Source organism: Oncorhynchus gorbuscha, linkage group LG13 (assembly GCF_021184085.1).
Source record: "Oncorhynchus gorbuscha isolate QuinsamMale2020 ecotype Even-year linkage group LG13, OgorEven_v1.0, whole genome shotgun sequence".
Taxonomy (NCBI): domain Eukaryota; kingdom Metazoa; phylum Chordata; class Actinopteri; order Salmoniformes; family Salmonidae; genus Oncorhynchus; species Oncorhynchus gorbuscha.
In genome coordinates, this window is record NC_060185.1 from 76,979,121 (window position 1) to 77,001,513 (window position 22,393).

At 48.0% G+C, this 22,393-nt stretch overlaps 1 long non-coding RNA gene across 1 annotated transcript; it reads right to left on the reverse strand.

Annotated features, from left to right (window-relative positions):
- Positions 1-1,696: 1,696 nt before the first annotated feature.
- LOC123992439 lies at positions 1,697-16,388 on the reverse strand. The gene is made up of 4 exons (XR_006831249.1): positions 16,305-16,388; positions 14,160-14,232; positions 13,681-13,805; positions 1,697-1,744 (listed from the first exon to the last, which is right to left on the reverse strand). It is a non-coding gene; the product is annotated as an uncharacterized LOC123992439 (long non-coding RNA).
- Positions 16,389-22,393: the final 6,005 nt, after the last annotated feature.

Genomic DNA, 22,393 nt, shown 5'->3' on the forward strand with positions numbered 1-22,393 from the left:
GGTCACCTGCAAGTGACCTGTTATCAATGGCCTGGCTCGGCCTCCAGAAGTTGTTAATCTGTCACGATACGTTTACATCTGCTTAAATGGTTGTGTGGAGGTTACCTTCATGGGATCTCTAATGGATGATTTGGGTCTGTTGTGTTTTGGCGTCACGTCAAATCCATATGGGGAATATCAATCGCCGAAAGCCGGTTGTTTGGCCTGGTCTGGATCGGTTCCTCTCACAGGTAGCACATTCTCCTCTTCCACCAAACTCCTGGGAATAGAAGAGAGGAATGGGAAGAGGAAAAGGAAGACAACTGTAAGATGGTCTGCTGAATACATACACAGTACAGTGTTCTACACTTCAGACCTGACATGGCTAGCCTCCATAGAAACATGGCTAGCCTCTATAGAAACATGGCTAGCCTCTATAGAAACATGGCTAGCCTCTATAGAAACATGGCTAGCCTCCATAGAAACATGGCTAGCCTCTATAGAAACATGGCTAGCCTCCATAGAAACATGGCTAGCCTCTATAGAAACATGGTTAGCCTCCATAGAAACATGTCTTGCCTCCATAGAAACATGTCTAGCCTCTATAGAAACATGGCTAGCCTCTATAGAAACATGGCTAGCCTCCATAGAAACATGGTTAGCCTCCATAGAAACATGTCTTGCCTCCATAGAAACATGGCTAGCGTCCATAGAAACATGGCTAGCCTCTATAGAAACATGGCTAGCCTCTATAGAAACATGGCTAGCCTCCATAGAAACATGGCTAGCCTCTATAGAAACATGGCTAGCCTCCATAGAAACATGGCTAGCCTCTATAGAAACATGGTTAGCCTCCATAGAAACATGTCTTGCCTCCATAGAAACATGTCTCGCCTCCATAGAAACATGGCTAGCCACCATAGAAACATGGCTAGCCTCCATAGAAACATGGCTAGCCTCTATAGAAACCAGTGGCGGTCAGTGCTGTTTATGATGAGATAAGATGATTATTTATTTGTTTCATGAGCACGGCCTTATTTCTATTACAGCATATTATATGGCTGTCATTCATATTCCGTTCACCCAGTTCAAAGTAACATCGATAGGTTTAGGCTACTACATGATACTCAAATTTTCCCTACATCCATCATGGGGTTGCTACAACCTAGCCTATTAATGAAAGTTGACAACATAGGTGCATATCAATCAATCAATCCAATTTAATTATAAAGCCCTTCTTACATCAGCTGATGTAACAAAGTGCTGTACAGAAAACAACCAAACAGCAAGCAATGCAGGTGTAGAAGCATGGTGGCTAGGAAGAATTCCCTAGAAAGGCCAGAACCTAGGAAGAAACCGAGAGAGGAACCAGGCTATGAGGGGTTGCCAGTCCTCTTCTGGCTGTGCCAGGTGGAGATTATAACAGAATATGGCCAAGATGTTAAAATGTTCATAGATGACCAGCAGGGTGAAATGATAATAATCACAGTAAATGTCGAGGGTGCAACAGGTCAGCACCTCAGAAGTAAATGTCAGTTGGCTTTTCATAGCCAATAATTCAGAGTATCTCTACCACTCCTGCTGTCTCTAGAGAGCTGAAAACAGCAGGTCCGGGACAGGCAGCACATCCGGTGAACAGGTCAGGGTTCCATAGTCGCAGGCAGAACAGTTGAAACTGGAGCAGCAGCACAGCCAGGTGGACTGGGAACAGAAAGGAGTCATTATGCCAGGTAGTCCTGAGGCATGGTCCTAGGGCTCAGGTCCTCTGAGAGAGAGAAAGAAAGAAATACAGAAAGAGAGAGAGAGAGAGAGAGAGAGAGAGAGAGAGAGAGAGAGAGAGAGAGAGAGAGAGAGCATACTTATATTCACACAGGACACCAGATAAGACAGGAGAAATTCTCCAGATATAGCAGACTGACTCTAGCCCCCCGACACATAAACTACAGCAGCATAAATATTGGAGGGTGAGACAGGGGGGGTTAGGAAATATTGTGGCCCCGACCGACGATACGCCCGGACAGGGCCAAACAGGCAGGATATAACCCCACCCACTTTGCCAAGCACAGCCCCCACACCACTAGCGGGATATCTTCAACCACCAACTTACCATCCTGAGACAAGGCCGAGTATAGCCCACAAAGATCTCCGCCACGGCACAACCCAAGGAGGGGGCGCCAACCCGGACAGGAAGATCCCGTCAGTGACTCAACCCACTCAAGTGACACACCCCTCCCAGGGACAGCATGGAAGAGCACCAGTAAAGCCAGTGACTCAGCCCCTGTAATAGGGTTAGAGGCAGAGAATCCCAGTGGAGAAAGGGGAACCGGCCAGGCAGAGACAGCAAGGGTGGTTCGTTGCTCCAGTGCTTTTTCGTTCACCTTCACACTCCTGGGCCAGACTAAACTCAATCATAGACCTACTGAAGAGATGAGTCTTCAATAAAGACTTAAAGATTAAGACAGAGTCTTTGGCTCTCACATGGATAGACAGACCATTCCATAAAAATGGATCTCTATAGGGGAAAGCCCTGCCTCCAGCTGTTTGCTTAGAAATTCTAAGGAGAGTAAGGAGGCCTGCGTCTTGTGACCGTAGCGTATGTATAAGTATGGACGGTAGGACCAAATCGGTAAGATACGTAGGAGCAAGCCCATGTAATGCTTTCTAGGTTAGCAGTAAAACCTTGAAATCAGCCCTAGCCTTAACAGGAAGCCAGTGTAGAGAGGCGAGCACTGGAGTAATATGATCACATTTTTTGGTTCTAGTCACGATTCTAGCAGCCGTGTTTAGCACTAACTGAGTTTATTTAGTGCTTTATCCAGGTAGCCGGAAAGTAGAGCATTGTAGTAGTCTAACCTAGAAGTGACAAAAGCATGGATTCATTTTTCTGCATCATTGTTGGACAGAAAGTTTCAGATTTTTACAATGTTACGTAGATGGAAAAAAGCTGTCCTTGAAACATTTAACATTTTACATTTAAGTCATTTAGCAGACGCTCTTATCCAGAGCGACTTACAAATTGGTGCATTCACCTTATGACATCCAGTGGAACAGTCACTTTACAATAGTGCATCTAAATCTTAAAGGGGGGGTGAGAGGGATTACTTATCCTATCCTAGGTATTCCTTAAAGAGGTGGGGTTTCAGTCTGGATATGTTCATCAAAAGAGAGATCAGGGTCCAGAGTAACACAGATGCCCTTCACGGTTTTATTTGAGATGACTGTACAACCATCAAGATTAATTGTCTGATCCAACAGAAGATATCTCTGTTTCTTAGGACCTAGAACAATTTAAAAGTAGAACCTTTGCCGCCATCCACTTCCTTATGTCTGAAACACAGGCTTCCGGTTAGGGCACTTCTGGGGCTTCACCATGTTTCATCGAAATGTACAGCTGTGTGTCATCCGCATAGCAGTGAAAGTTAACATTATGTTTCCGAATGACATCACCAAGAGGTAAAATATATAGTGAAAACAATAGTGGTCCTGAAACAGAGCCTTGTGGAATACCGAAGTTTACAGTTGATTTGTCAGAGGACAAACCATCCACAGAGACAAACTGATATCTTTCCAACAGATGAGATCTAAACCAGGCCAGAACTTGTCCGTGTAGACCAATTTGGGTTTCCAATCTCTCCAAAAGAATGTGGTGATCGATGGTATCAAAAGCAGCCCTAAGGTCTATTAGCATGAGGACAGATGCAGAGTCTCGGTGTGACGCCATTAAAAGGTAATCTACCACCTTCACAAGTGCAATCTCAGTGCTATGATGGGGTCTAAAACCAGACTGAAGCGTCGAGAGACAAATTTGAGGTATTTTTTTCTCCATTTCACTTACTTAGCTTGCAAATGCAGCTGGCTAGTTTAGCCTACTGAAACACCCTGCTCAAACCGATGGATGCTATGTTAGCTAGCTGGCTATGACTTTCCAACACATCACTGGAACTCTTCCAAGTCGAGGTAAGCTTCTGGTTTTATTAATTTATTGCCACCGGTGTAACTTCTTACTGACTTAAAACTGTAATGTTACTGCATGATTGTAGCAGGTTTACTAACACATTAGTTCTGTTAGCTATGTTGACTAGGACGTTACTTTAGCTAATATGGTGACAACGATGTAGGCTGTGTGTAGCGTTTATGACATGGTTTGTCTTGGAAAGTTTTTTTTGCCCGGTCACATACAACTGATGTGCTGTGCATTGAAGTCCACAAACGAGGGGAAAAGTTGAGAGGAGGAGAGTGCATAGAGGCGAGAAGGAATACAACATGGTGTTTACATGTGATCAAGGGTGTATTAATTCCACAGATTCTGTTGAAATACTTTTCTTAAACGGAAGCAACCGAAACAGGGATAAAAATACCTGAACTGTTGGACTAATGATAAGATAGATGCAGGAATGTGTCACTGTCTGTCCATGTGTTACTGTATCATTTTAATAATTTTAGTCAATAAGATTCTTGCTACGTAGCTTAACTTTCTGAACATTCGAGACGTGTAGTCCACTTGTCATTCCAATCTCCTTTGCATTAGCGTAGCCTCTTCTGTAGCCTGTCAACTATGTGTCTGTTTATCCCTGTTCTCTCCTCTCTTCACAGACCATACAAACGCTCCACACCGCGTGGCCGCGGCCACCCTAATCTGGTGGTCCCAGCGCGCACGACCCACGTGGAGTTCCAGGTCTCCGGTAGCCTCTGGAACTGCCAATCTGCGGTCAACAAGGCAGAGTTCATCTCAGCCTATGCCTCCCTCCAGTCCCTCGACTTCTTGGCACTGACGGAAACATGGATCACCACAGACAACACTGCTACTCCTACTGCTCTCTCTTCGTCCGCCCACGTGTTCTCGCACACCCCGAGAGCTTCTGGTCAGCGGGGTGGTGGCACCGGGATCCTCATCTCTCCCAAGTGGTCATTCGCTCTTTCTCCCCTTACCCATCTGTCTATCGCCTCCTTTGAATTCCATGCTGTCACAGTTACCAGCCCTTTCAAGCTTAACATCCTTATCATTTATCGCCCTCCAGGTTCCCTCGGAGAGTTCATCAATGAGCTTGATGCCTTGATAAGCTCCTTTCCTGAGGACGGCTCACCTCTCACAGTTCTAGGCGACTTTAACCTCCCCACGTCTACCTTTGACTCTTTCCTCTCTGCCTCCTTCTTTCCACTCCTCTCCTCTTTTGACCTCACCCTCTCACCTTCCCCCCCTACTCACAAGGCAAGCAATACGCTCGACCTCATCTTTACTAGATGCTGTTCTTCCACTAACCTCATTGCAACTCCCCTCCAAGTCTCCGACCACTACCTTGTATCCTTTTCCCTCTCGCTCTCATCCAACACCTCCCACACTGCCCCTACTCGGATGGTATCGCGCCGTCCCAACCTTCGCTCTCTCTCCCCCGCTACTCTCTCCTCTTCCATCCTATCATCTCTTCCCTCCGCTCAAACCTTCTCCAACCTATCTCCTGATTCTGCCTCCTCAACCCTCCTCTCCTCCCTCTCTGCATCCTTTGACTCTCTATGTCCCCTATCCTCCAGGCCGGCTCGGTCCTCCCCTCCCGCTCCGTGGCTCGATGACTCATTGCGAGCTCACAGAACAGGGCTCCGGGCAGCCGAGCGGAAATGGAGGAAAACTCGCCTCCCTGCGGACCTGGCATCCTTTCACTCCCTCCTCTCTACATTTTCCTCCTCTGTCTCTGCTGCTAAAGCCACTTTCTACCACGCTAAATTCCAAGCATCTGCCTCTAACCCTAGGAAGCTCTTTGCCACCTTCTCCTCCCTCCTGAATCCTCCTCCCCCTCCCCCTCCTCCCTCTCTGCAGATGACTTCGTCAACCATTTTGAAAAGAAGGTTGACGACATCCGATCCTCGTTTGCTAAGTCAAACGACACCGCTGGTTCTGCTCACACTGCCCTACCCTGTGCTCTGACCTCTTTCTCCCCTCTCTCTCCAGATGAAATCTCGCGTCTTGTGACGGCCGGCCGCCCAACAACCTGCCCGCTTGACCCTATCCCCTCCTCTCTTCTCCAGACCATTTCCGGAGACCTTCTCCCTTACCTCACCTCGCTCATCAACTCATCCCTGACAGCTGGCTACGTCCCTTCCGTCTTCAAGAGAGCGAGAGTTGCACCCCTTCTGAAAAAACCTACACTCGATCCCTCCGATGTCAACAATTACAGACCAGTATCCCTTCTTTCTTTTCTCTCCAAAACTCTTGAACGTGCCGTCCTTGGCCAGCTCTCCCGCTATCTCTCTCTGAATGACCTTCTTGATCCAAATCAGTCAGGTTTCAAGACTAGTCATTCAACTGAGACTGCTCTCCTCTGTATCACGGAGGCGCTCCGCACTGCTAAAGCTAACTCTCTCTCCTCTGCTCTCATCCTTCTAGATCTATCGGCTGCCTTCGATACTGTGAACCATCAGATCCTCCTCTCCACCCTCTCCGAGTTGGGCATCTCCGGCGCGGCCCACGCTTGGATTGCGTCCTACCTGACAGGTCGCTCCTACCAGGTGGCGTGGCGAGAATCTGTCTCCTCACCACGCGCTCTCACCACTGGTGTCCCCAGGGCTCTGTTCTAGGCCCTCTCCTATTCTCGCTATACACCAAGTCACTTGGCTCTGTCATAACCTCACATGGTCTCTCCTATCATTGCTATGCAGACGACACACAACTAATCTTCTCCTTTCCCCCTTCTGATGACCAGGTGGCGAATCGCATCTCTGCATGTCTGGCAGACATATCAGTGTGGATGACGGATCACCACCTCAAGCTGAACCTCGGCAAGACGGAGCTGCTCTTCCTCCCGGGGAAGGACTGCCCGTTCCATGATCTCGCCATCACGGTTGACAACTCCATTGTGTCCTCCTCCCAGAGTGCTAAGAACCTTGGCGTGATCCTGGACAACACCCTGTCGTTCTCAACCAACATCAAGGCGGTGGCCCGTTCCTGTAGGTTCATGCTCTACAACATCACACAGGAAGCGGCGCAGGTCCTAATCCAGGCACTTGTCATCTCCCGTCTGGATTACTGCAACTCGCTGTTGGCTGGGCTTCCTGCCTGTGCCATTAAACCCCTTCAACTCATCCAGAACGCCGCAGCCCGTCTGGTGTTCAACCTTCCCAAGTTCTCTCACGTCACCCCGCTCCTCCGTTCTCTCCACTGGCTTCCAGTTGAAGCTCGCATCCGCTACAAGACCATGGTGCTTGCCTACGGAGCTGTGAGGGGAACGGCACCTCAGTACCTCCAGGCTCTGATCAGGCCCTACACCCAAACAAGGGCACTGCGTTCATCCACCTCTGGCCTGCTCGCCTCCCTACCACTGAGGAAGTACAGCTCCCGCTCAGCCCAGTCAAAACTGTTCGCTGCTCTGGCCCCCCAATGGTGGAACAAACTCCCTCACGATGCCAGGACAGCGGAGTCAATCACCACCTTCCGGAGACACCTGAAACCCCACCTCTTTAAGGAATACCTAGGATAGTATAAGTATCCCTCTCACCCCCCCTTTAAGATTTAGATGCACTATTGTAAAGTGACTGTTCCACTGGATGTCATAAGGTGAATGCACCAATTTGTAAGTCGCTCTGGATAAGAGCGTCTGCTAAATGACTTAAATGTAAATGTAAATGTATGAGAATACATAATATTGAAGAGGCGCCTGAGATTGAAGAATGAGTTTCTGTTAGGGATAAAGCCGGTCTGATCCGAATGGACCAATTTGCCAATTAAAGTGCTAAGCCTGATAGCCAGAATTTTTTCTAAAATCTTTTGTTCTGTATTAAGGAGAGATATTGGTCTGTATGACCCTACCTCTTCTAGATCTTTACCCTTCTTATGTATAACTGTAATGAATGCTTCGTCCAAAGTAGAAGGGAGAGCTCCATCCTCATTGGCCTGAACCAACATTTTGTGCAGGTAGGGAGAGAGCATGTTGCTGAATGTTTTATAGAATTCACCAGGGTATCCATCTGGGCCCAGGGTCTTGCCACTCTTTAGAGATTTAATTGTTTCTCGAATTTTCATCAAGAGATATTTCCTTATTCAGGAAGTTAGAATCTTCCTGGTTCATGGCAGGAAGATTACAGTCCTCCAAAAATGTTTGCATAATTAAGGGGTTAGGATCCGCTTTAGATGTATATAGAGTCTCATAAAACTGCCAGAATCTATCATTGATGTCTTTGGGTGAAGAGAGTAATTCCCCAGATGCAGATTTAACTTTGTGAATCATTCGGTCACTCACATTTTTTCGAAGTTGTCTGGCGAGTAATTTGTGTGGTTAGTCACCAAACTCAAAATATTTTTGCTTGGCATAGAGAAAAGATGTAGCAATTTTAGCTGAGAGAATCTGATTAGATTCAAATTTTTTAAAGAGGTAATTTTTGTTATGTTTCTCCATAGATGGGTGGCTAGCATTCTCCCTATCCAGTAAGTGAATTTGTCCCTCTAGTTCTTCCAGTTTTCCTCTGTTTTGCCTACTCCTGGCAGCCTGAAAGGAGACGATACAGCCTCTCAGATAAGCCTTCAGTGTTTCCCACAATAATGCTGGGGAAGTCTCTGTGTTGTCATTGGTATCAAAGAAAAATGTAATTTGGTTTTAAGATATTCACAGAATGTTAGTTCTGTGAGGAACTGAGGATTCAACCTCCAGACCCTCTCGTTTGGTACAATGTCACCCAATCTCAGGGAGAAGGTGAGTGGACTGTGGTCCGAGATTATAATATCATGATACCTCACATTACAGGTATAGGGGAGTAGTCTAGCATCCAACAAAAAGTAGTCAATTCGAGTGTAAACCTTGTGAACATGAGAGTAAAAGGAGTATTCCCTACCCGTAGGGTTAGCGATCCTCCATATATCAAATAAGTTTGAATTTTTTATGTAGGTATTCAAGAATTCATTTCAATAGGAGGTTGGGGTTCGCTGGGTAGAGGATCTATCCAAATATTGGTCTAGCACATAGTTAAGGTCCCCTCCAATGACCAGGTTAGTATGGGAGATATCTGGAATCAGGGCAAGGACTCTTTTGAAAAAAAGAGAGGTTATCAATGTTTGGCCCATGGATAATTAGTAGAGTTACTGAGGTAGAGTGGATTTCTCCTATTGCGATCACATACCGACCCTCTTTATCCGCAATAGTGGTTTTATGTAGAAAGGGAATTCCTTTCCGTACCAGAATCGCTGTGCCTCTAGTTTTGGCAGAGAAGTTAGAGTGATACACTTGCCCCACCCACCTACACTTAAGTCTGCTATGAGAGTTATTCTTCAGATGGGTTTCTTGCAAAAATATAATATCAGACGAGAGTGCTTTCAAGTGAGCTAGGACCTTGCCCCTCTTAATTGGTTCGTTTAAACCCTTGACATTCCAGGAAGTGAATGTAAGCCCCGCCCTCCTCTCGTTTGTAGTTCCTATGGTGGCCTGCATACCATGTAACTTGATAAAAAGGTAAGAAAGCGCACCAAACCATCACGATCAGCATATGTAGCACCTACACCCGAGCAGTATCCAACCCACCCCTCCCCCCCTGCAAGCACCTTTACTTCCCACCCTGTTCTCCAACACTTACCCCCCCATCGACCCACATTTAACAGGCATGCACAAACAGGAGAGAAAAACAGGAAAAATAAAAATAATAAGCCCATTGTCTGGCCGATGCCAAAGAAGCACGGCGCGACCTCGAACAAGAGGTAAAACAAAAATAAAATCCCAACTATACATTCACCTCTCACGATCCTAGAACTTCTACGAACATATGAACTGAGGAGGCTCCCGCGAATAAAGTGTTCAGTTAGCATCTAATAAACCTAAACAGAATAAGTTGCAACTTAAACATATTGCGCATTTAAGCGTCATCCTGGGTCAATCCCAGAGATAAGCAAGATATAGCCTCAAGATAATATTGCTAAGCACTGCCGGTCAAAAAATAAATCATCCGCAACCGACATAGTCAGCCGTACCTTTACATACTGTGGGTCAGGAGATCGGAACAAGGATTGCTAAATTAAACGTTCCCCCCAATAAATTAAAAAAATCCATCCATCCATCCACACACACACACACACACACACACACACACACACACACACACACACACACACACACACACACACACACACACACACACACACACACACACACACACACACACACACACACACACACACACACACACACACACACACACATACATACATACATACATCCATCCATCCATCCATCCATCCAAAATAACAATCTACACTGATTTAAAATATACACGTACATAATAATAAAATGCTAAGAGAAAATAGTAATAAAGTACAAATAGTAATTATATGTACGCACACCTACACAGACATAAGCACTACAGAGGGCTGGTGGGACTCTAGTCGGGAGAGAGGCCCACGGCCAGACAAAGGCAGAACGGCACAAAACATCAACTTGCTAACCAGGTGTCTGCGTCTGCCCAACCATCATCCCCAGTCCCCTGCAAGCAATAAACAAAATGGCATGGTAGTAAGAATAATGTAAGGATTGTAAAATAAATAACGATACAAAACAAAAATGGGGGAATATAAGTATATCCATCCGAAGGTGTCAGTGATCAAACCTGGAAGTAAAAATATGCATCGCTCTGAGCACAGCCGGGATGAAAGTGAATTTAACATTAAATGAGAGCTCTGATCGCCATCCATTGGTCTGCTCAGCATCTTACATGTTCGGTAGCCCTTGTTGAGCCCGTTTAATACGGTTTCACCCAATATGGTATAGTATGGATTTGAGTCCATGAGCAGGCCCTAACACACAATGACAAGGCACTCTAACCTGTACGGGGGATTGGTGTATATCCCCGGATAAACTTCTCTGCGTCCAAAACCGAGGAGAGCAAAATCTTCTCACCGGAAGGCGGGGTAATTCTTAGTCTTGCAGGGAAGAGTAAGGCTGGGCGAAGATGGAGTTTGTAGAGTTTGGTCATGACATCTCTGTAGTCGGCGCGATGCTTTGCCACATCGGGGGCATAATCCTCATAGACACGGAATGGGTGCCCTTTATGTGACAGGTTGCCCCTCATTCGAGCTTCACGCAGGATAAGATCCTTGGTCTTGAAACTGTGACAACAGATGATTACTGGGCGAGGACGTTGGCCCGGTCCAGGCACTGGGACAAGGGAGCGATGTGCACGGTCCAGCTGGGGATCCGAATCCAAAACATCCGATCCCATTGCATCCTTCAATAGCTTGGCGAAGAAGTCGGTGGGGCGAGAGCCCGTCTCTACCCCCTCTGCCAGACCAACAACGCGAAGGTTATTACGTCTGGATCGGCCCTCCAGGTCCACCACTTTCACAGAAAGCATCTGCACACTATCCTGCAATGACGTGCATAGCTTCTCTAACTCGTCGATCCTACCAGCGTTGAATTCAGAAGCTTTCTCAAGGTCCACAATACTCTGGCCATGCGAAGCGACCGTTCAAATGATGCTCTCAATTTGTGTGTCCAGTTCAGCAATAGTGGCCTTAAGATCCTCAGCTATAGCAACACGTAGCTCCCCCAAAGCCCGGGTAAGTTCTGTAAGTGTCACGTTGTTGCATGTGCCTCCCGCCATGTCTGTCTTGTTGTTTAGTGGGGAGGAGGCCTCCGCTGTGGATTTATTGTCCTTTGGTCGCTTATTACACGGCATTTTCATGTAAAAAGTTACAATCTTGTATTAGAAAAAAATGTTTGTTGTAAAAAGTGCCATAAAGTAGGTTAAATTAGATTATTTCGCAAACAAGTTGCAGGAGCCTGTCACGCACAGCCGTTCACTCCAACATGCTAGCTCCGCCCGCTCGGTGTACATTTAACAGGTGTCATTAGACTCTATACATTTTACAGGTGGCACTAGTGTCCTGCAGCACAGAGAGAAGAAAACATCTCAGATTTTCATTTCTTATTCATGGTTTTAATCATGGATGGCAAAACAGCCCTGTAAAAAAGTTAGGCAACTTGGCCCCCAGACTGTCTGCCTGCGCCTTGACTACATTTTTTGTGTGTGCGTGTGTGTTAATGAAAATGTGTGTGTGTGCGTCTTGAGTCTGTGTGTGTCTATGTCTTTGGAACAGTCTGTTGGGGGACCAGTATTTCAAGAAAGCTACATTGGTAAGGCTGACTATGTTACGGGGCTGCTGACATTAACAGGCTGGATAATAAAGTGGCTTAACAATTGTCCCAACAGTGTGAGGTCCCCCTGTCCATTCTAATGAGGCCTGTGTAAGGCTGCCTCTTCCTGAGCCACGAGGATGTGTTCAGAGCAGCAGGGGGTGAGCGAAGGGTTGTCCAAAGGTAGGGGTCAGGAAGGGCAAAGTGCATCCTTCTACATACCAGGATGCCAGATGGTTGAGCGGACAGACAGACAGACAGACAGACAGACAGACAGACAGACAGACAGACGGAGACAGACAGACAGACAGACAGACAGACGGACAGACAGACAGACAGACAGACAGACAGACAGACACGACACAGACAGACAGACAGACAGACAGACAGACAGACAGACAGACAGACAGACAGACAGACAGACAGACAGACAGACAGACAGACAGACAGACAGACAGACAGACAGACAGACAGACAGACAGACAGACAGACAGACAGACAGACAGACAGACAGACAGACAGACAGACAGACAGACAGAGAGACAGAGAGACAGAGAGACAGAGAGACAGAGAGACAGAGAGACAGAGAGACAGAGAGACAGACAGAGAGACAGAGAGACAGAGAGACAGAGGGACAGAGGGACAGACACAGACAGGGACACAGACAGGGACACAGACAGGGAAACAGACAGGGAAACAGACAGGGAAACAGACAGGGAAACAGAGACGGACAGACAGGGACACAGACAGGGACACAGACAGGGACACAGACAGGGAAACAGACAGGGACACAGACAGGGACACAGACAGGGACACAGACAGGGACACAGACAGGGATACAGACAGGGAAACAGACAGGGACACACAGACAGGGACACAGACAGGGACACAGACAGGGACACAGACAGGGACACAGACAGGGACACAGACAGGGACACAGACAGGGAAACAGACAGGGAAACAGACAGGGAAACAGACAGGGAAACAGAGACAGGACAGACAGGGACACAGACAGGGACACAGACAGGGACACAGACAGGGACACAGACAGGGACACAGACAGGGACACAAGACAAAACAGGAGGGCAGTAAGACAGAAATACAAAAACTTCTTCATGGACACCGGACAGGAAATTTCATCGTGTTTTCTCGGACTGTCGTAGGGCCTGTTTCCTGTGACCCAGGATGACCTTGGATGTCAGGCCTTTGTCCTCAGGAATGTCTTAATATGGATATTATGGATATGGGGATTTCCAGGTGACATTCTGCCACCCATACTACTCACACGTTCACAATGTAGGGCTACACAAATATTGTGAAGAAAATGTAAAATATTAGGTCAACATCATGTCATCTGAAGATGCTATTGTCATTGTAAAACTACAGAGAATATTATATTAAGGTTAGTCATGGTCTTTCCAAGTGTACTTTTTCATGTGTTTTGGGTACTTCAGTTTCCTTCCTGAACAAGCCCATAAGTAAATGATGCAGGACCTCTCCATCTTTTTCACTACTACAGAGGCCTTGATGATCACACTGTATGTTAACTGTTGTTGTGCATGGGGCCCTGTCAGTGAAACACATCAGTGAAAGGTCTCACCTGTAGGCAGCGATCTCGATGTCCGGGGCGATCGTCTGACCCAGCAGCCCCTCGTACTCCCCACACTGCTCCCTCATCTGGACCGGCAGGCCATGCTGCTGCTCCTGCCTCTCCTCAATACGACACTGAGAAGAAACAGACAGATAAAGGGCCATGTTCCAATAACCACACTACCACGTATTGTAGCCATGTACACTATCTATATATTTTACGCAGTCTAAGTGGTATGATAGTGTGGTTATTGGAATACAGCCATTGGGTTTAAGGGATGGATGGAAGTAGAAGCTGACCCTAACCACTAGTCTCGAGTCTGATATTTTGAGGATAGGGAAGGGTAAACTGTTCCTAGATCTGTGGTTAGGATTGAGGGTAGTGTAAACTGTTCTTAGATCTGTGGTTGGATTGAGGGTAGTGTAAACTGTTCTTAGATCTGTGGTTAGGATTGAGGGTAGTGTAAACTGTTCCTGGATCTCTCTTACCTCCACATTTGCTTCTCTCTTCACCTCAATCTCACCTCTTCAGCTCTGTAACCTCCTTCTCAAGCTCTACAATCTACACACACAGGTACAAACACACAGACACACAGGTACAAACACACAGACACACAAAACCAGAGATTCAGGTTCATGGTTGGAGGTAACATCGTAACAACGTGCATCGGTATAAATGTAATTGATCCACATTCCACACTCATCGAGATGTGTGACTTGGCACAATCATTGTAGTTCATCTCTAGAGAAAATGGATCTGCCAATTTCATTCTAAACTGCACATTAAAAGCTCAAACGGAATACTCTATTCTAAACAAGCCACGCCGCACACACACGCACGCACGCACAATCCCAGCACACACCCGCCGCCCGGCTGTGAGTAATTACAGCAATCAGAGAAGTTCAACAATTAGCTGTCAGAGACGGATGATGAGGGTCCAGGCCGTCTGCTTCTCTTTCAGGTAGATCACAGGAGCTCCAGGCTGCGTCCAGAATGGCAACCTATTTCCTATGATAGTGCACTACACCTGGGCTCTGGTCAATAGTAGTGCACTATATAGGGAATCGGGTCCCAGTCAATCCCAGAACTAACATAGGGCTGATGAGATCCCAACCTGGCCATCTCTCTTTTCTCTCCTTCTCTCCCTCTGCTCTCTCTCTCTTTCCAGCATGATAAGTGAGCCCTGGCCGAATGCCCTGCATGTGCGGGCAGGGGTGTGTCTGTCATCCATATCAATGGCTGTTCTACACTATTATACACATCTCTGGGCTGAGCCTGATGGACTTCACCGCAAGCTGGTTTGTTTGGCCAAGTTGTGTCTGGGTGAGAAACCAGACCTGGGACATCCATCACAGCTGGTGAGAGAGAGATGAAGGGAGGGAGTAAAAGAGGGATGGAGGGACCTGTCCATCAAACTAGGCCCAGGCTGGGCCAAGCGTGGGCTCGCGTGCTGTACATTAGGGAAGAGGAGACGTGTTATGAGAGTGCGACTGCGGTTACCGAGGGGGACTGTTTATTTAAAGAGCTGGGGCTAGGGCCACAACCACAGTAATGGGAACCAAACCGCCATGTTTGTCATCCCTGGCTTCCAATTGGCTCATTCATCCCCCCTCTCCCCTGTAACTATTCCCCAGGTCGTTGCTGTAAATGAGAATGTGTTCTCATGCAACTTAACTGGTAAAATAAGGGTTAAATAAATCAAATCAAATAAATGGGCCCGTGTCGGCTGCAGTCGACCACTGATGATTACGGAGGGGTGGGCGGTTTACTAAGTTACTTCAGAAGTTGATGAAGAAGAAAGAGAGTATTGTGGAACGTATGTGAAATAATGGAAGGAGAGCGAGAGAGAGAGAGAGAGAGAGAGAGAGAGAGAGAGAGAGAGAGAGAGAGAGAGAGAGAGAGAGAGAGAGAGAGAGAAAGAGAGAGAGAGCGAAAGAGAGAGAGAGAGAGAGAGTGAAAGAGAGAGAGAGCGAAAGAGAGAGAGAGCGAAAGAGAGAGAGAGAGAAAGAGAAAGAGAAAGAGAGAGAGATGGGGGAGAGGGGAGAGAGAGAGAGAGGAGAGAGACAGAGAGAGAAACCTGCCTTGAGAGTGCATAATTCCTCTCATCTCCCAGTTGGAGTCTCGAAGAGTAAACACTTTTGTCGGCAGGGAACTCGCTAGCTTCATTCATTTGCTGTTACTCACGGAGAACTCATAAGGAGTGAACTGCCTTTTCCTCCCTAAACTTTACTGTCTGTGGGAAGAAGCCATTCACTTTCTACCATTTCTCTTGATTTAGTGGCTGATGTTTGATTCTGAACTCATTGTGGGTTTTTCTGATTAGACGTCTAAGAAGTATGAATTTACTGGAGAAAAAGAAGCTTGAGAGACAAACACACAGAGATAGAGAGAGACAGAGAGAGAGAGAGACAGAGAGACAGAGAGACAGAGAGACAGAGAGAGAGAGAGAGAGAGAGAGAGAGAGAGAGAGAGAGAGAGAGAGAGAGAGAGAGAGAGAGAGAGAGAGAGAGAGTAAAATCAACAGGTAGTGATTGCAGGGTAAACAATCAGGGAGAAAGCAAGGAGTAAAATCTGCAGGTTATGATTGTCTAAAAAGTAGGTGAATGCCAGAGAGAGAGAGGGAGGTTACTCACCAGTTTCTTCAGTTCGTTGACGTCTGTTATTTGGGCAACGGCTGTGACCCCCGCAGCTCTGGCCACCGCCAGCGCCTTTCCAGCTCCAACGTTGACAACAACAACAACCACACCAGTTTCCTTGAACTCACATTGGAAACATATCAACATCGTCACTACCATTCATTTACTGCATGACACTCCATGAGTGTGTCTGGTGAATGACTTTCCTAGGCGGGTCACGTTATCTTAGGCTGTACATATTCATAAGCAGTACAACAACCACAAGTTGAAATGTCCATTGTCTTCCAGTTGTTGTTTAGAAAAGCAGTATGTGTGGGTTATTCAAGTGCAAAGAAGTCCTTATGTAAATACCCTTCCAATAAATCTGTGTCCTGTACTTTGTACCACCCAGACAGGGAGAATAATCAGTGTCCTGTACTTTGTACCACCCAGACAAGGAGAATAATCAGTGTCCTGTACTTTGTACAACCCAGACAAGGAGAATAATCAGTGTCCTGTACTTTGTACCACCCAGACAGGGAGAATAATCAGTGTCCTGTACTTTGTACCACCCAGACAGGGAGAATAATCAATGTCCTGTACTTTGTACCACCCAGACAGGGAGAATAATCAGTGTCCTGTACTTTGTACCACCCAGACAGGGAGAATAATCAGTGTCCTGTACTTTGTACCACCCAGACAGGGAGAATAATCAGTGTCCTGTACTTTGTACCACCCAGACAGGGAGAATAATCAGTGTCCTGTACTTTGTACCACCCAGACAGGGAGAATAATCAGTGTCCTGTACTTTGTACCACCCAGACAAGGAGAATAATCAGTGTCCTGTACTTTGTACAACCCAGACAGGGAGAATAATCAGTGTCCTGTACTTTGTACCACCCAGACAGGGAGAATAATCAGTGTCCTGTACTTTGTACCACCCAGACAGGGAGAATAATCAGTGTCCTGTACTTTGTACCACCCAGACAGGGAGAATAATCAGTGTCCTGTACTTTGTACCACCCAGACAGGGAGAATAATCAGTGTCCTGTACTTTGTACCACCCAGACAGGGAGAATAATCAGTGTCCTGTACTTTGTACCACCCAGACAGGGAGAATAATCAGTGTCCTGTACTTTGTACCACCCAGACAGGGAGAATTATCAGTGTCCTGTACTTTGTACCACCCAGACAGGGAGAAAAATCAGTGTCCTGTACTTTGTACCACCCAGACAAGGAGAATAATCAGTGTCCTGTACTTTGTACCACCCAGACAGGGAGAATAATAAATGCACCATGAAGGGAATGGGGTGCCATTTGGAACGCAGCCCTGATGAAGGGGAACAAATGAGACCGTAAATGAATGGCAACGAGGGCAACGTGTACCAGAGTCAGCCAGAAAATCACACTTCAATCACAATTATTACCATAAAAGCTGCTGTCAATTTGGGCCAAAGCCTCCACACAGACACATCACACCACCTAGGAAGCACCCCAGTGGATTGATTACGGACATGACCTCACCAGGAGGGCCAAAATCCCCGACCAGGGACCCCGAGGAGGGCCAGACACACCGGAGAGCCAGGTTGACCCCAGCAGAGCACCTCTAGCTTGTAACACACTCACTCATTTTAACACACACACAGACACACCGACACACACACACAGTTTCACAAAGTGGGTGCAGCAGGTCTGATTCTCAGGTTAGTCTCCAGTGTTACGTCAGGAGGAACATCTGAAGGCTCAGAGTTACGCCTGGACTGGCCAGGCGGTTAGGTTGAAGGGTGTTTGTGTGGGTGTTCTGTGTAGGTGCAGGTATGGTCACATAATGTACACCGCACGTGCATGCATGCTAAGCGTGTGTGTTCTCCAGAATCCCTACCTGGAGGGTCTCACTCCTTGATATCCAGGATGTCAGGGTTGTAAAACTCCAGGACTTCTCTCCCTGCTGCAGCTGGACCCTCTACAGGGACCACCATGTTCTGAACCGTCTGCACACACACACACACACACACACACACACACACACACACACACACACACACACACACACACACACACACACACACACACACACACACACACACACACACACACACACACACACACACACACACACACACCATTAAGACACAGGCTGTGAGGTGTGTGTTGTATGCTCAGCAGGATAGACTCTCAACCCTTTGCAGACAGACACACCATTAAGACCCCGTCATGTACATCTTCAGGTAGCAATACATCTCCACGACCAACCTCCAGGCATCCATCACAACAGAAGGAAACACCCCAGCAGCCTGAATCTTGAGTAATGATGAGGCAGTCCATTCATCAGGGGAATATGTCTGATAATAATAGCAGTTAATAAAACAAAGGGGCACTGTGAGTCATCCGGTGCAGGGAGTTAGCGAGCGTGTACCTGAGGGAGTGTGTTAGCCAGCAGCCGAGTGGCCGGTCTACACAGAGGAAAAAACAGTGATGGAGAGATGGAACTGCCTCTCCTTTTCCCTTTCTCACTGTCCTCTCTCAGCCCTCTCTTTGCTCCCTCGACCTCTCTCTCGCCTCTCTTGCTCGCTCTCCCTCCCTCTGCCTCCTGCTCGCTCGCCCTCCCTCTCTCCCTCATGCTCACTCTCTCTACCTACATTACATTACATTTAAGTCATTTAGCAGACGCTCTTATCCAGAGCGACTTACAAATTGGTGCATTCACCTTATGACATCCAGTGGAACAGCCACTTTACAATAGTGCATCTACATATTTTAAGGGGGGTGAGAAGGATTACTTTATCCTATCCTAGGTATTCCTTAAAGAGGTGGGGTTTCAGGTGTCTCCGGAAGGTGGTGATTGACTCCGCTGTCCTGGCGTCGTGAGGGAGTTTGTTCCACCATTGGGGAGCCAGAGCAGCGAACAGTTTTGACTGGGCTGAGCGGGAACTGTACTTCCTCAGTGGTAGGGAGGCGAGCAGGCCAGAGGTGGATGAACGCAGTGCCCTTATTTGGGTGTAGGGCCTGATCAGAGCCTGGAGGTACTGAGGTGCCGTTCCCCTCACAGCTCCGTAGGCAAGCACCATGGTCTTGTAGCGGATGCGAGCTTCAACTGGAAGCCAGTGGAGAGAGCGGAGGAGCGGGGTGACGTGAGAGAACTTGGGAAGGTTGAACACTAGACGGGCTGCGGCGTTCTGGATGAGTTGTAGGGGTTTAATGGCACAGGCAGGGAGCCCAGCCAACAGCGAGTTGCAGTAATCCAGACGGGAGATGACAAGTGCCTGGATTAGGACCTGTGCCGCTTCCTGTGTGAGGCAGGGTCGTACTCTGCGGATGTTGTAGAGCATGAACCTACAGGAACGGGCCACCGCCTTGATGTTAGTTGAGAACGACAGGGTGTTGTCCAGGATTACGCCAAGGTTCTTAGCGCTCTGGGAGGAGGACACAATGGAGTTGTCAACCGTGATGGCGAGATCATGGAACGGGCAGTCCTTCTCCGGGAGGAAGAGCAGCTCCGTCTTGCCAAAGTTCAGCTTGAGGTGGTGATCCGTCATCCACACTGATATGTCTGCCAGACATGCAGAGATGCGATTCGCCACCTGGTCATCAGAAGGGGAAAGGAGAAGATTAATTGTGTGTCGTCTGCATAGCAATGATAGGAGAGACCATGTGAGGTTATGACAGAGCCAAGTGACTTGGTGTATAGCGAGAATAGGAGAGGGCCTAGAACAGAGCCCTGGGGACACCAGTGGTGAGAGCGCGTGGTGAGGAGACAGATTCTCGCCACGCCACCTGGTAGGAGCGACCTGTCAGGTAGGACGCAATCCAAGCGTGGGCCACGCCGGAGATGCCCAACTCGGAGAGGGTGGAGAGGAGGATCTGATGGTTCACAGTATCGAAGGCAGCCGATAGATCTAGAAGGATGAGAGCAGAGGAGAGAGAGTTAGCTTTAGCAGTGCGGAGCGCCTCCGTGATACAGAGGAGAGCAGTCTCAGTTGAATGACTAGTCTTGAAACCTGACTGATTTGGATCAAGAAGGTCATTCAGAGAGAGATAGCGGGAGAGCTGGCCAAGGACGGCACGTTCAAGAGTTTTGGAGAGAAAAGAAAGAAGGGATACTGGTCTGTAATTGTTGACATCGGAGGGATCGAGTGTAGGTTTTTTCAGAAGGGGTGCAACTCTCGCTCTCTTGAAGACGGAAGGGACGTAGCCAGCTGTCAGGGATGAGTTGATGAGCGAGGTGAGGTAAGGGAGAAGGTCTCCGGAAATGGTCTGGAGAAGAGAGGAGGGGATAGGGTCAAGCGGGCAGGTTGTTGGGCGGCCGGCCGTCACAAGACGCGAGATTTCATCTGGAGAGAGAGGGGAGAAAGAGGTCAGAGCACAGGGTAGGGCACTGTGAGCAGAACCAGCGGTGTCGTTTGACTTAGCAAACGAGGATCGGATGTCGTCGACCTTCTTTTCAAAATGGTTGACGAAGTCATCTGCAGAGAGGGAGGAGGGGGAGGGGAGGTGGATTCAGGAGGGAGGAGAAGGTGGCAAAGAGCTTCCTAGGGTTAGAGGCAGATGCTTGGAATTTAGAGTGGTAGAAAGTGGCTTTAGCAGCAGAGACAGAGGAGGAAAATGTAGAGAGGAGGGAGTGAAAGGATGCCAGGTCCGCAGGGAGGCGAGTTTTCCTCCATTTCCGCTCGGCTGCCCGGAGCCCTGTTCTGTGAGCTCGCAATGAGTCGTCAAGCCACGGAGCGGGAGGGGAGGACCGAGCCGGCCTGGAAGATAGGGGACATAGAGAGTCAAAGGATGCAGAAAGGGAGGAGAGGAGGGTTGAGGAGGCAGAATCAGGAGATAGGTTGGAGAAGGTTTGAGCAGAGGGAAGAGATGATAGGATGGAAGAGGAGAGAGTAGCGGGGAGAGAGAGCGAAGGTTGGGACGGCGCGATACCATCCGAGTAGGGGCAGTGTGGGAAGTGTTGGATGAGAGCGAGAGGGAAAAGGATACAAGGTAGTGGTCGGAGACTTGGAGGGGAGTTGCAATGAGGTTAGTGGAAAAACAGCATCTAGTAAAGATGAGGTCGAGCGTATTGCCTGCCTTGTGAGTAGGGGGAAGGTGAGAGGGTGAGGTCAAAAGAGGAGAGGAGTGGAAAGAAGGAGGCAGAGAGGAATGAGTCAAAGGTAGACGTGGGGAGGTTAAAGTCGCCCAGAACTGTGAGAGGTGAGCCGTCCTCAGGAAAGGAGCTTATCAAGGCATCAAGCTCATTGATGAACTCTCCGAGGGGACCTGGAGGGCGATAAATGATAAGGATGTTAAGCTTGAAAGGGCTGGTAACTGTGACAGCATGAAATTCAAAGGAGGCGATAGACAGATGGGTAAGGGGAGAAAGAGAGAATGACCACTTGGGAGAGATAAGGATCCCGATGCCACCACCCCGCTGACCAGAAGCTCTCGGGGTGTGTGAGAACACGTGGGCGGACGAAGAGAGAGCAGTAGGAGTAGCAGTGTTATCTGTGGTGATCCATGTTTCTGTCAGTGCCAAGAAGTCGAGGGACTGGAGGGAGGCATAGGCTGAGATGAACTCTGCCTTGTTGGCTGCAGATCGGCAGTTCCAGAGGCTACCGGAGACCTGGAACTCCACGTGGGTCGTGCGCGCTGGGACCACCAGATTAGGGTGGCAGCGGCCACGCGGTGTGGAGCGTTTGTATGGTCTGTGCAGAGAGGAGAGAACAGGGATAGACAGACACATAGTTGACAGGCTACAGAAGAGGCTACGCTAATGCAAGGAGATTGGAATGACAAGTGGACTACACGTCTCAAATGTTCAGAAAGTTAAGCTTACGTAGCAAGAATCTTATTGACTAAAATGATTAAAATGATACAGTACTGCTGAAGTAGGCTAGCTGGCAGTGGCTGCGTTGTTGACTTTGTAGGCTAGCTGGCAGTGGCTGCGTTGTTGACACTACACTAATCAAGTTGTTCCGTTGAGTGTAATAGTTTCTACAGTGCTGCTATTCGGGGGCTAGCTGGCTAGCTAGCAGTGTTGATTACATTACGTTGCGTTAAAAGAACGACAACAATTATCTTTGATACACAGACGGCTATGTAGCTAGCTACGATCAAACAAATCAAACCGTTGT